Source organism: Anomaloglossus baeobatrachus, chromosome 4 (genome assembly GCF_048569485.1).
Source record: "Anomaloglossus baeobatrachus isolate aAnoBae1 chromosome 4, aAnoBae1.hap1, whole genome shotgun sequence".
Classification (NCBI taxonomy): Eukaryota; Metazoa; Chordata; class Amphibia; order Anura; family Aromobatidae; genus Anomaloglossus; species Anomaloglossus baeobatrachus.
In genome coordinates this window covers 585,837,113-585,849,743 of record NC_134356.1, presented here as the reverse complement: position 1 = coordinate 585,849,743, position 12,631 = coordinate 585,837,113, and the positions used below count along the sequence as shown (strand labels likewise).

Here is a 12,631-nt window from a genome sequence, read left to right as displayed (position 1 = left end):
AATTCCAGGTTCAGAGCTCCCCCTGCTGGCCGGAGGGAGAACTGTGTTGGGTGTTAAACCTGCTGGCCAATGGATCTCCCAATTACCTCCAGGCTCAGCATTAACCCTTTGGGAGGGCAATGCTGTAGTGGCGACCAGGTCCTAGGGCGCCACAATAGCCCTCGTAGTCATCTAGTACCTGTAGGCATGGAGAGGCAGGAGGAGAGCTGACTGCTACTAAGGGTGCTTTCACACTTGCGTTCAGCGCATTCCGTCACTATGGAGAATAGTGCAGTCCTTTAACGCACTGCGCTATTCTCCATAGACTTGTATGGATGACGCACTGTAACGCAAGTGTCTGCGTTGCATCCGCTGGACGACGCAGCGTCGTTATTTTGACGCTGCGTCGGGCGGAAGGAACGCAGCATGTAACTTTTTTTGAGCAGCGCAATCCGTAGGATTTCACTGCGCATGCTCTCTTTTTTTTTTCTTTTTTTAAATCACAAACTTTATTTTTGTTGTCTCTTGGTGGCCGAAGCTGAGCGCCGGCATGCCCGGCCGCCGGCAAGTGACAGCGCTCAGCTGAGCGCCCAAGTGAGAGCGCTCAGCTGAGTGACCGTCTGTCGGCAAGTGACAGCGCTCAGCTGAGCGACCGCCCGCCGGCATGCCCAGCCGCCGACAAGTGACAGCGCTCAGCTGAGCGACCGGCCGCCGGCATGCTCGGCCGCCGGCATGTCAGGGCGCTCAGCTGATCGCCCGGCCGCCGGCATGTGAGGGCGCCCAGCTGAGCGCTCGGCCTCCGGCTATTGAGAGCGATCAGCTGATCGTTCACAATAGTTGGCTGCCGGTAAACTGTAAAGAAGAAGAAAAAAAAAAAAAAAAGCTCTCCGTTGTTTTCTACGATCCGTAGCATTGCGTTGTGCCACTATATGCAACGCATCCGTTGCATCCGTCACACAACGCAATGCTACGGAAGCCGTCCAACACAAGTGTGAAACTAGCCTAACCCAGTGTGTTTCACTTCGTCATTAGGAGGTGATTACAATTGAGAATCTGAACTTTCAAACAACACCATAAATAAAAGGCCAGCTAATGGTCCACCGGTAACAATGAGACCGGCTTCCATCCACAGTGCTGTGCAGAGCACCAATAGGGAAGGTAGAATCCCCCATTTAGTCACTTCTACCCAAACAATAATAGCTTGTGATTCAGCCAGACCTAAGAATATTAATGTGCAGCTGTAGTAGCTATCCACTCCATCGATGAGAGTATTGTCTAAATACCTAGCAAAACCTGAACGCCTTGCAAATCACATCATGATAACTGGGTGACCACACATAGACGCATATAGCATCATTGTCGGACTGTGGTGCTAACGGCGCACCAGCAGCATCAACTCGAGGGGTCCACTGTTCAGCTACATGCAAAAATGACTTTGCTTAATTTTCACATTTTTACAGCAATAAACTGGATGGATTGTAAAATTAATGATGTGTTGCTTCTTTCTGTAAATAGTGAATCAAATGTATTGTGTCAAGTCCTGCTCATAAAGGAAGGTGGAGACCTTTTGCAAAGGGGCCCACTGGGGATTTCACCTGTTTCCCGGTGGGCCAGTCCGAGACTGTATTGCATTAAGGCTGTGTACGCACATTGCGTAATTTCATGCATTTACGCTGCATATTGCACTGCAGCGTAAATGCATGCGTCCTGCGTCCCCTGCACAATCTAGGAAGATTGTGTATGAGACGTGCGCACAATGCTTTTATGAACGTGGTGATTTGGGTGCCAAAATTTTGACCCAAATCTGTGCGTTCATAAAATGAGCATGTCAATTAATTTGTGCGCTTTGGTTGCAGCTCCCACTCTGCCTATGGTGGGGGCAGCAGCCATAGCGCATGAAATCTTCTTTTTTTGGTCAGAAAACTGCATCCATTATGCAGTGTTCCTGCAGCGATTTGACGCGCACATGTGCTGTCAAATCGCTGCAGAATATTCAGCAGTTACGTGCGCATGAGGCCTTACATATCAAGACAGCAGAGCATAAAATCAAATGTTGTCCTCTCATTCCTCACATCTCAGGATATGTCAAGCCAAGAGAAAAGAAAAGAAAATGGAGGACACATTTGTCACAATTTTAATATTCCACATCATGTGAATCTGTAATATGACACCAATAGAATTTTATGGGCATATAAAGAAAAGCCCGGACGCCTGCCCTGAAAGGGCTCAAGGGAGGGCAACATGACTGAGGAGGGATGCTAGGCCTGAGGGTTAGCAAGGGGTTAAGGTACAGGGTATTTTGTGCGGGAAAAGTGGGAGGTGGAGTTATAGGGCTGTGGGGCCATGTAATTGGTCAGGGGTTGCTAGTGTAGGGGAGTATATACAGGGCTAGATTAGGAGGTGGGAGGTCATTCACTACCTGGAAGACGTCTTGAATTGTTGCTGAATCGCTTGGATCCTGAAGATCGAGGGCTTCGGGGTACAGATGAAGAGGAGGAGGAGCAGCTGCAGCGATGGCCCAGCGAAGTCGGCGGCTCTGCAGATGGGGACCCCTCTGCCTCCGAAGCAGCAGTGAAGACAGCGGTTTCCTTAGCGCCTCAGCCCGGAGACGCCGCCGAGGACCTGACGGCGGAGAAGGAGCCCAGCGGAAGACCCACGGCAGCGGCGGCAGATCAAACAAACGGGATAAAGCGGGGCCTGGGGCCGGAAGTCGGGCCACGGGCATCAAGGTAGCGGGGCGGTGAGTGACATGGCCGGCCTCCCTTCCACTTCCGGTTTGCGGGGCGCAGTGTGATGCGCGCGTCGCGGCTGCGTGGCCCGCCGCGCTCACCTGCCCCGCCGAGCTCGCCTGACCCGCCGCGCTCGCCTGACCCACCGCGCTCGCCTGACCCGCTGCGGTCACGTGGGTCGGCGGTGTCACGTGGATCGGCGGTGTCACGTGGGTCGGCGGTGACACGTGGGCGGGCGGCGCGGTTACGTGGGCCGGCGGCTCGGTCACTTGCGGTCCCAGGAGAGAAGATGTCGCGGTGACCTGCATCAGATGTCGGCAGCGGGGCGGTGTGACGTGACCGGCCTCTCCTCCACTTCCGGGTTGCGGCGCGCACTGGTGACGCGCGCGTCGCGGCCACGTGACCCGACGCGGTCACGTGGTCTGGCAATGCGGTCACGTGCTTCGGCGCTGGTGTCAGCTGACCCGGAAGTGTCGGCGATGAATCCTGCAGCGATCGCCGGCGGCTGCAGAGCAGGATGCGGGGAGGATTTCGCAGACCCAGACGACCATCCAGCAGCGGTGCGGGCAGTGGTAAGTGACATCACTGGCCCTGACAGCCTCAGATCGGTACGGCGCGGGGGTCAGCGTGACACCTGGGCGGCGCGGCCACGTGACCCATGGCGCGGTGCGGGGTCTGGCGGCGCAGTCACATGCCCCTGGCATCTCGGTCGTCTACTACTGCCGGGGATCTAGGTGGAAACAGCCTGAACGGGGTCCAGCAGGCAGTGGCGGCACGTCTGGCGCTGGCTCGGGGGGTCAGCAAACGACAGAGCTGACCCAGAGCTGGGCTTGTCATGCGATCGTCTGCATATGCCAGGAGTGCGGCCTGCGCAGCCGCGTAGGGTCTGGTCAGCGGCTGGTTGGCAGCACGGGTTCCAGCTGGTGGCTGTGTGGCTGTAGCGCACCACCCCCCCCCTAAGTTGTGGCTCCGAGCCGGTGACTACTTGACAAGCGTCCCCGGCTGGCCGGCCAGTCCGGCCGGTTGCGTTGCGGCCCTGGAGGGCTGCAACCTGCGTTTACCCGTGGAGACGATGGCGGTGCTCGACGCGGAGGACATTTGACGGCTGTTCCGTGGGATCCCATGGAGTCAGCCTAGTAAGTTACGGCTCACTTGAAACCTTGTATTAATGCTTGAATTATGGTGGGTGGTAAGGGTGTCGATAGGTATGATTTTGGGTGCATTAGGGCGGTAGTTTGTTTGTCAGCGGGTTTCGGCAGGAGGTTGGGGGCCCTGAGTACGGTGTTGAATTTTGTGTGTGAGTGGTGGCTACGTGGTCCCGGGTGCCTTGCTATGCTAGGGTGTCTATCTATAGGTGCCGACTTGGTTTATTCTGGATGGCGTAATGGCGCTTGCATTCTCTGGGTGTTTTGTATGATTGGGTGATTTCCAGGTGGTTTGTGACTGATTCAGGTGGAAGTCGGCGGTGGGGCGGTGATTGAGGCAGGGATACGAATACTTACAAAGGGGTTGTGGATAGCCATGGTCACGGCAATTCCATGGTTTCTGTAATGGTCATGGGGGTCTTTTAGCTAGAGGATTATCGCGGTTCATAATATTTGATAAGAGTTCGATGGTAGTCCACTGAAATGGTGGCCCGGCACGTGGGGGCGCATTTTCATTCGGCGTCTTACTCTGGAGCGTTGCATGGGGTGTGTGCTATTTGAGAGGTGAAGGGGAAAGTGGTTACGTTTTAAGAGGGGTGTTTAAGTTTTATGGGCATCGGGCTAGCCCGGTTCTTCAACTGGTGTTGTGTGGGTACTGGGGGTATTTTGCTGGTCCACTGGGGTGCGGCATGTTTTGTTGCGGCCAGATGTTAAGGTCGAGATGATTGGGACAGCAGTTTTTGGAGATATCTGTCCTTCCTTGCGGCGGTGGACGACACCTTTCTGGGGGTCTTGAAATTGACCAGTCACCTGTATGCGGTGCCCAGGCTAGCCGTCTATTGACAGGAGTAATAGGCGATAATTAAAAAAAAAAAAAAAAAAAAAAGTCACGATTTTGTTGCCTTTGCCTGTAATCGGGTTTTCAGTGTTTGTTTCCGATATCTTTCGTACATATATTGTGTGGAGCTGGATGTTTTATGGTTGCGCAATGCCGGTTATTCTGGTCTATGGTTCGGGTTCGGTCCCATAGTTGGGGATTATTCCAATATTCGGGAGGGTTGAGTGCTTATTTCTGTTTCTGGGACAAGCTGGGCTTGCTAAGCTGTTTCTTCATGCCCAGAGTGTATTTGCAGAGTTAGAATGTGTGGGATAAATCGATGTGTGTGGTTCGTATAGGTGGGGCCCTATGTTTGAGGTACATTTACGGGCCATTATCAGGTTCCCGTGTATATTGTGCTATTGTTTTGTGGTCCAGTTTGGCTTCTTGAATTCGTGGGTTCACGTGCCGTTTGGGGGTTCATGGGGAGATTACGGGAGTCTGCCGGCAGTGTCTGCACGGGGGCAGTTTTAACAAGTTTTATACGCGCGGATTGGTATGCGGTTCTTAGTAGGGTTGCCGGCTTAACGTTGGCAGTCCGTATTGGGCGGCATTCGTCATGGCGGTTGATAGTAGCTCCACAGGAGTTTATAATAAGAGTAGGTGGTTCTCGTTTACGATGGGTTTGGGGTGTTTCTTTTGGGTACAGCTGACTTGGCTTTGCCTTATGGGTATATGGTTCGTCTTGGTGTGTTTCTTACTGGTGCCCCCCGGGTAGGGGGCTCGGGTAATGTCGGTGCAAGGAATAAGTGACATTTGCGTTGGGTGATCCAGTGTGTGGCTTATTGGTGTCGGGGGGGGCCTCCTATTGGCGACTTGCGGGAGTTTCCAGCCCGGTAGTGCTGCTGGCGGGTGTTGCTCCATTTGTTGATTATGTGGACAGACCGTGGGGCCTGTTGTGGGTTCCGCGGGCTGTCACGCGGTGGTGCAGCCCATCCCGGCAGTACATTGCCGGGCGGTTCCTTTGGTCTTACGTATTGGTCTGGACCGGCAGGTATCACGGGTGCATAGTGGTGCGGCGCAGCTGCGGGTGAGGTATTTGAGTAAGTAGCGGATTGTATCTGGGAACCAGACCGTGAGACCATAGTAGCTGCAGGAGATGGGAATTAGACATTGAGCACATACTGAAAAAATTAGAAGACTAGGAAAGGCTTCAGTGACAATAAAAAAATAAGTTACCTTAAGGACATTGTAAACCAAACCACTGCTAGAAATACTGTGTTCTTCCTGTATTGGCCGGCAAAGCAATACAGCATGCTCTCCCACACCTAGAATAGAGAGGACAGACCGCTGAATATAGGCCAAGTGCTTCTTAGTATATAATTCAGTTCTCCTTCTTGATCTATGTAATTATCAGACTTACCATTTTCTTGAAGTATATTTATATTTGTACATTCTTTAGTTATGTACAGATGTAAAATGTAGCAAAGGTTATCATGACTCACTGCCAAAATACAATTTAAACTGAACATATACTCATCTGGGGTGACTTAACCACTGTAAAAATCATACCTTAACTGTACTAATTTTCTGACCATTGTGCAAAAAACAATATTTATTCTCTTATGCTAATTAGGCTGCTCAGTGCCCCTTGGCTTGGCAGAGCAGCTTTAGTGCAGTGTTCCGCAACCTGAATTTGGATATCCCTGCCTTCCTCTCTGGTGAAGGGCAGCACTGCCTTGCTCGCTATCTCAGGAGGAAGCTTGTGTCTCTTCTCTGGTGAAGGACAAAACTGCCTTGCTTGAATCTCAGGAGGAAGCTTGTGTCTCTTCTCTGGTGAAGAACAACGCTAGTAAGGATTCAGGTATACTCCTGAGGAAGCCATTCATGGTGAAGTAACGCGTGGGGCGTGTGGGCGGTTACACCACCTCTAATTCATGCTATTAATAATAATAAAAATAATAATTTTATTCATTTATATAGCGCTATTAATTCCACAGCGCTTTACATACATTGGCAACACTGTCCCCATTGGGGCTCACAATCTAGATTCCCTATCTGTATGTCTTTGGAGTGTGGGAGGAAACCGGAGCACCCGGAGGAAACCCACGCAAACACGGGGAGAACATACAAACTCCTTGCAGATAGTGTCCTTGGTGGGATTTGAACCCAGGACCCCAGTGCTGCAAGACTACAGTGCTAACCACTGAGCCACCGTGCCGCCCAGTATTCTGGTATATTCTGATAATTATCAGCAGGCTTTCTTTATTTTGCACCAGATATGACTGCAGGATTGTATTTTTGATTATGTATAGTGCAAACTAATGGTTTTTGTCAGCCTGTTCATGCTTTATTTACCAACATCTGAGGTCTCATGGTGTATACATGCTGTATTATGGAGGGAATTTTCTATTTTTGAGTCTCCTCCTTTCTAATTGTGTTTTAAAGTGTGTACAAATAAAACCTTTTCACGTTTTGCATATGACTGCATGGACTCTGTGTTTTTTTAGATTGGTACATTTAGTGAAGCTGTGCCCCATATACCCATTATAAATTCTTTTTTTTCTTCTCTGGTGAAGGACAGCACTGTCTTGCTCGCTGTCTCAGGAGAAAGCTTGTGTCTCTTCACTGGTTAAGGACAGCGCTGCCTTGCTCGCTATCTCAGGAGGAAGCTTGCAACTCTTCTCTGGTGATGGAAAGCGCTACCTTGTTCACTATCTCAGAAGGAAACTTGTGTCTGTTCTCTGTTGAAGGACAGCGCTGCCTTGCTCGCTATCTCAGGAGGAAGCTTGTGTCTCTTCTCTGTTGAAGGACAGTGCTGCCTTGCTCGCTATCTCAGGAGGAAGCTTGTGTCTCTTCTCTGGTGAAGGACAGTGTAGCGCCCCTGAAGCCATCAGGGAGCTACAAGGTTCTCCATCCCTACCAGGATGCAGGGTAGGCCCCGGAAGACCAGTGCCGGTCACACACAAACACTCCAGGTAATCCAGGGTTTCCCCAACAATCCCCCATACAATGGTACAAAGCTAGAGTCAGACCAATGGATGGCTGCCTAGAGGTGGAGACAGTCCAGTCCACTAATTAACCAGGTGGGTGGGGCAGACAGTGGACAGTCAGTCAGAGTAGTGAGAGGAAAGAGTGCACGTGGAACTGAGGAGACGCACTGACAAGGAGTTGACAGTGACCTGGTGCCCAGGAGGATAGTTGCCGGTGGAGTACGATGGAGTATTCTCGGAACTATGCACCAATGGGGTACAGGATCCTAGGTCAGGCATAAAGCTTCAGGCATGCCTGATAACACCTGCACAGCAAGGGGACCATCAAGGACCTTGCTGACCTTAAAAATCCGAGACTCAGTAGCAAAGACAGAGCCGGGGACAGGACCAGAGACTCCAACCCCACAGGGTTAACGCTGCCGTCATACGGACAGCAGTGGAAAAACCACCGGACGGGGACCCCCAGTTGCTCTACGCCACGGGGACCAACAACCAGAGACAGGTGCAGGGGAAAAAGGTACCAGATTACTACACTCGCACTGGGACAAAGGGGACCAGAAGGTTAAACCAGCCGGCCTCAGGTGACAAGTTACCACCAGAAAGTGAGTAAAGAACCAGTTGCACTGAACCCCTTGTGTGGACTACCTTCTTCCGATACGCGTCATTACACCTCCCACTGGGGCCCAGCCCTGCATGCGGAGGGTCTAACATCCAGGCTGTCATTAACACTAGCCCCAGTAGTGGACATTGTGCAGCGGCGGCTCCATCTACATAGCCACAACACCGCAAGTGGCGTCACGTGTGAACATTATTCTAATCCCCTGTAAATATTTCCCTTTACAAAAAGGGCCCAGGGCACAGAACCGGGCAATGGCCACGAAAGTGACATTTCCTAGATATACACTGCCCGGGACCGAGTACCCATAACCCTGGGCGTCACAACAGCGCTGCCTTGCTCGCTATCTCAGGTGGAAGTTTGTGTCTCTTCTCTGGTGAAGGACAGTGCTGCCTTGCTTGCTATCTCAGGAGGAAGCTTGTGCCTCTTCTCTGGTGAAGGACAGTGCTGCCTTGCTAGTGTACTCTTTATAGATCCGTCATGCCTCCCTTTTTTCAAGTTAATGTTATTAATCTTACTAGCATGAAGGCTTTTAAAATGTCATCCATTTTGTACTTACACTAAATAAAAGAAGATTGTTCATGGAGCTGGACTAATCCTTCCTTATCTTCTACTGTCACGCCTAGACTGAGACATTGTTCGTGCTCCGAGCAGCAACTGACTTCCACAATGAGCTGGATACTCCTACTATTGACAGACTCAAGCCATTGACCAATGTCAAGCTAGTCGTCAGATTACTCATTTTCATGCCAGCATATCCCAGTGCTATATTTTCAAGATAACCTTTGCTAAATCTGTGTGTATATGTATTTTTATTACATCTGTTTAACATTATTATACATTTTTGTGAATTTGGAGCTTTTCTTGTACAAATTAGACCAATTTTATCAACAAAACGTAATACTAAGCCCATTACAGTTTCATAACATACTGTATATAATACAAAATACCTTATTTTACGTAACGTTTGACAAAGTACCTGCTTGACAACCGTCATCACCCTGACAAACCAGCGCTGAAACCATGTCCCAGTGGAACTTTGAATTTCGATAAATTCATCATCTTGTTTTGGTGTCTTAATATGTGAAACCTTCAAATTGTCTCTCCAGTAAAGGAGACAAACTCTAGCACAGCGCCACCTATTGGAAGTAGCGATCCTATAAGTCACAAGTGGATTTTTGACAATCCTTTGCAATATGACTCAGGATATATAAGCCAGATCAGAATCCCAATTTGCAGACACGGTGTTTCAGGGTGCTTGCCCCTCATCAGTGCAAAGTATGGGGGTGTCTGATCTGGCTCATGAGAAAGCTATGTGGGGACCACGGGGGAACACTATTCTCCTTAAGGAGACTTTGCAAGCCAGTCTGGCTGCCAGGTAAGGGGACTTATAGCTGCAATGCCCCTAAAATTCCACGGGGGAACACTATTCTCCTTAAGGAGACTTTGCAAGCCAGTCTGGCTGCCAGGTAAGGGGACTTATAGCTGCAATGCCCCTCTGGGAAATATTCAAATTGTCTCTCCAGTAAAGGAGACAAACTCTAGCACAGCGCCACCTATTGGAAGTAGCGATCCTATAAGTCACAAGTGGATTTTTGACAATCCTTTGCAATATGACTCAGGATATATAAGCCAGATCAGAATCCCAATTTGCAGACACGGTGTTTCAGGGTGCTTGCCCCTCATCAGTGCAAAGTATGGGGGTGTCTGATCTGGCTCATGAGAAAGCTATGTGGGGACCACGGGGGAACACTATTCTCCTTAAGGAGACTTTGCAAGCCAGTCTGGCTGCCAGGTAAGGGGACTTATAGCTGCAATGCCCCTAAAATTCCACGGGGGAACACTATTCTCCTTAAGGAGACTTTGCAAGCCAGTCTGGCTGCCAGGTAAGGGGACTTATAGCTGCAATGCCCCTCTGGGAAATATTCAAATTGTCTCTCCAGTAAAGGAGACAAACTCTAGCACAGCGCCACCTATTGGAAGTAGCGATCCTATAAGTCACAAGTGGATTTTTGACAATCCTTTGCAATATGACTCAGGATATATAAGCCAGATCAGAATCCCAATTTGCAGACACGGTGTTTCAGGGTGCTTGCCCCTCATCAGTGCAAAGTATGGGGGTGTCTGATCTGGCTCATGAGAAAGCTATGTGGGGACCACGGGGGAACACTATTCTCCTTAAGGAGACTTTGCAAGCCAGTCTGGCTGCCAGGTAAGGGGACTTATAGCTGCAATGCCCCTAAAATTCCACGGGGGAACACTATTCTCCTTAAGGAGACTTTGCAAGCCAGTCTGGCTGCCAGGTAAGGGGACTTATAGCTGCAATGCCCCTCTGGGAAATATTCAAATTGTCTCTCCAGTAAAGGAGACAAACTCTAGCACAGCGCCACCTATTGGAAGTAGCGATCCTATAAGTCACAAGTGGATTTTTGACAATGACATTAGTGCATGCCCTCATCATCTCCCGCCTCGACTACTGCAACCTCCTGCTCTCTGGCCTCCCTTCCAACACTCTTGCACCCCTCCAATCTATCCTAAACTCTGCAGCCCGCTTAATCCACCTCTCCCCTCGCTACTCCCCAGCCTCGCCACTCTGCCAATCCCTTCACTGGCTTCCCATCGCCCAACGACTCCAGTTCAAAACATTAACCATGACATACAAAGCCATGCACAACCTGTCTCCTCCCTACATCTGTGACCTAGTCTCCCGGTACCTACCTGCACGCAACCTTAGATCCTCACAAGATCTCCTTCTCTGCTCCTCTCTTATCTCCTCTTCCCACAATCGTGTACAAGATTTCTCCCGTGCATCCCCCATACTCTGGAACGCTCTACCTCAGCACATCAGACTCTCCACGACCGTGGAAAGCTTCAAGAGGAACCTCAAGACCCACCTCTTCCAACAAGCCTACAACCTACAATAGCCTTCAGCCCAGTAGACCACTGCGCAACCAGCTCTGTCCTCACCTATTGTACCATCACCCATTCCCTGTAGACTGTGAGCCCTCGCGGGCAGGGTCCTCTCTCCTCCTATACCAGTCTGTCTTGTACTGTTAATGATTGTTGTACGTATACCCTCTTTCACTTGTAAAGCGCCATGGAATAAATGGCGCTATAATAATAAATAATAATAATAATAATAAACACTTGGAAAAAAACGAAAAAAAAAAATGTCATGCTTTAAATCATACACAAAGTAGCTAATTTTAATAAAAAGATCATTGTGATTTAAAATGTATGTATAAAATAACATTAAATTCATGTTTGACACTTTTTTTATAGTCGGGCTGGATGTGAGGGCAAATGGAAACGTCATGACCTCACTATAATGCCAAAAACGCATGCTTTGATTTTGTCAAAAAGCATGTAAAACGCTAGGATTTTGATTTAGGATGCGTTTTGAAAAGTCTCATTGACTTCAATGATAGCAAAACGCTGCCAAAATGGCAAAAACAATTGACATGTTGCTTCTTCAAACGCAGAGATTTTAACAAATTTTTGGCACCTAAAACGCAGCGTTTTTAAATGCATAGTGCGCACAAGAAATCCCTATTTCCCATAGGCGTTGCCTGGAAATCAAAATGCATGCATTTTTGCATTAAAACGCTACAATTCAAAATGTTGCGTAAACGCATGAAAAAATGCAACGTGCGCACATGGGCCTTATGCTGGCGTCACACGGGACGAGTTATTGTGCGATCGCATCTGTGATCGCACCCGCCCCCGCCGTTTGTGCGTCACGGGCAATTCATTGCTCGTGTCGCACAAAGTAGTTAAACCCCTGTCACACGCACCTACCTCCCGAACGACCTCGCTGTGGGCGGCGAACACCCACTTCCTGAAGGGGGAGGGACGTTCGGCGTCACAGCAACGTCACACAGCCACCGGCCAATAGAAGCGGAGGGGCGGAGATGAGCGGGATGTAAACATCCCACCCACCTCCTTCCTTCCGCATTGGCGGCGGGCACAGGTAAGCTGCAGTTCATCGTTCCCGGGGTGTCACACGGAGCGATGTGTGCTGTCACGGAAACTATTAACAACCGGCGCGCAGAAAGAGGAACGACATTTTGAAAATGAACGACGTGTTGTCACGCTCCCCGGGTCCTCACCCCCGCTCCCCGGCTCACCTGCCACGCTCCCCGCTCTCCAGCCTCCGGTGCCCGTCCTTCCCAGGTCCCCTGGTCTCCGATCCCGGCGCCCGACGGCTTCCCAGGCCCTGGCCGGCTCCCCTGCGTCCTCCTCGCAGCCTCCTTCCCTGGCTTCTGGCACCCGGGCGGCGCGCATGCGCATTAGGGCGCGCGCGCGGTCACTGACCCTTTCTTAAAGGGCCAGCGTCCATTAACAGGAAATGA

The 12,631-nt window shown here is 50.3% G+C and overlaps 1 protein-coding gene and 1 long non-coding RNA gene across 4 annotated transcripts in view; one reads left to right on the top strand and one right to left on the bottom strand.

Moving 5' to 3' along the window:
• The window catches only part of UNC5D (unc-5 netrin receptor D), a 952,147-nt gene that overhangs the window by 118,269 nt on the left and 821,247 nt on the right, over positions 1 to 12,631 (top strand). The window lies entirely within an intron of this gene.
• Positions 5,774 to 9,370, bottom strand: LOC142301858 (uncharacterized). The gene is made up of 3 exons (XR_012752897.1): positions 9,259 to 9,370; positions 5,910 to 5,998; positions 5,774 to 5,820 (listed from the first exon to the last, which is right to left on the bottom strand). It is a non-coding gene; the product is annotated as an uncharacterized LOC142301858 (long non-coding RNA).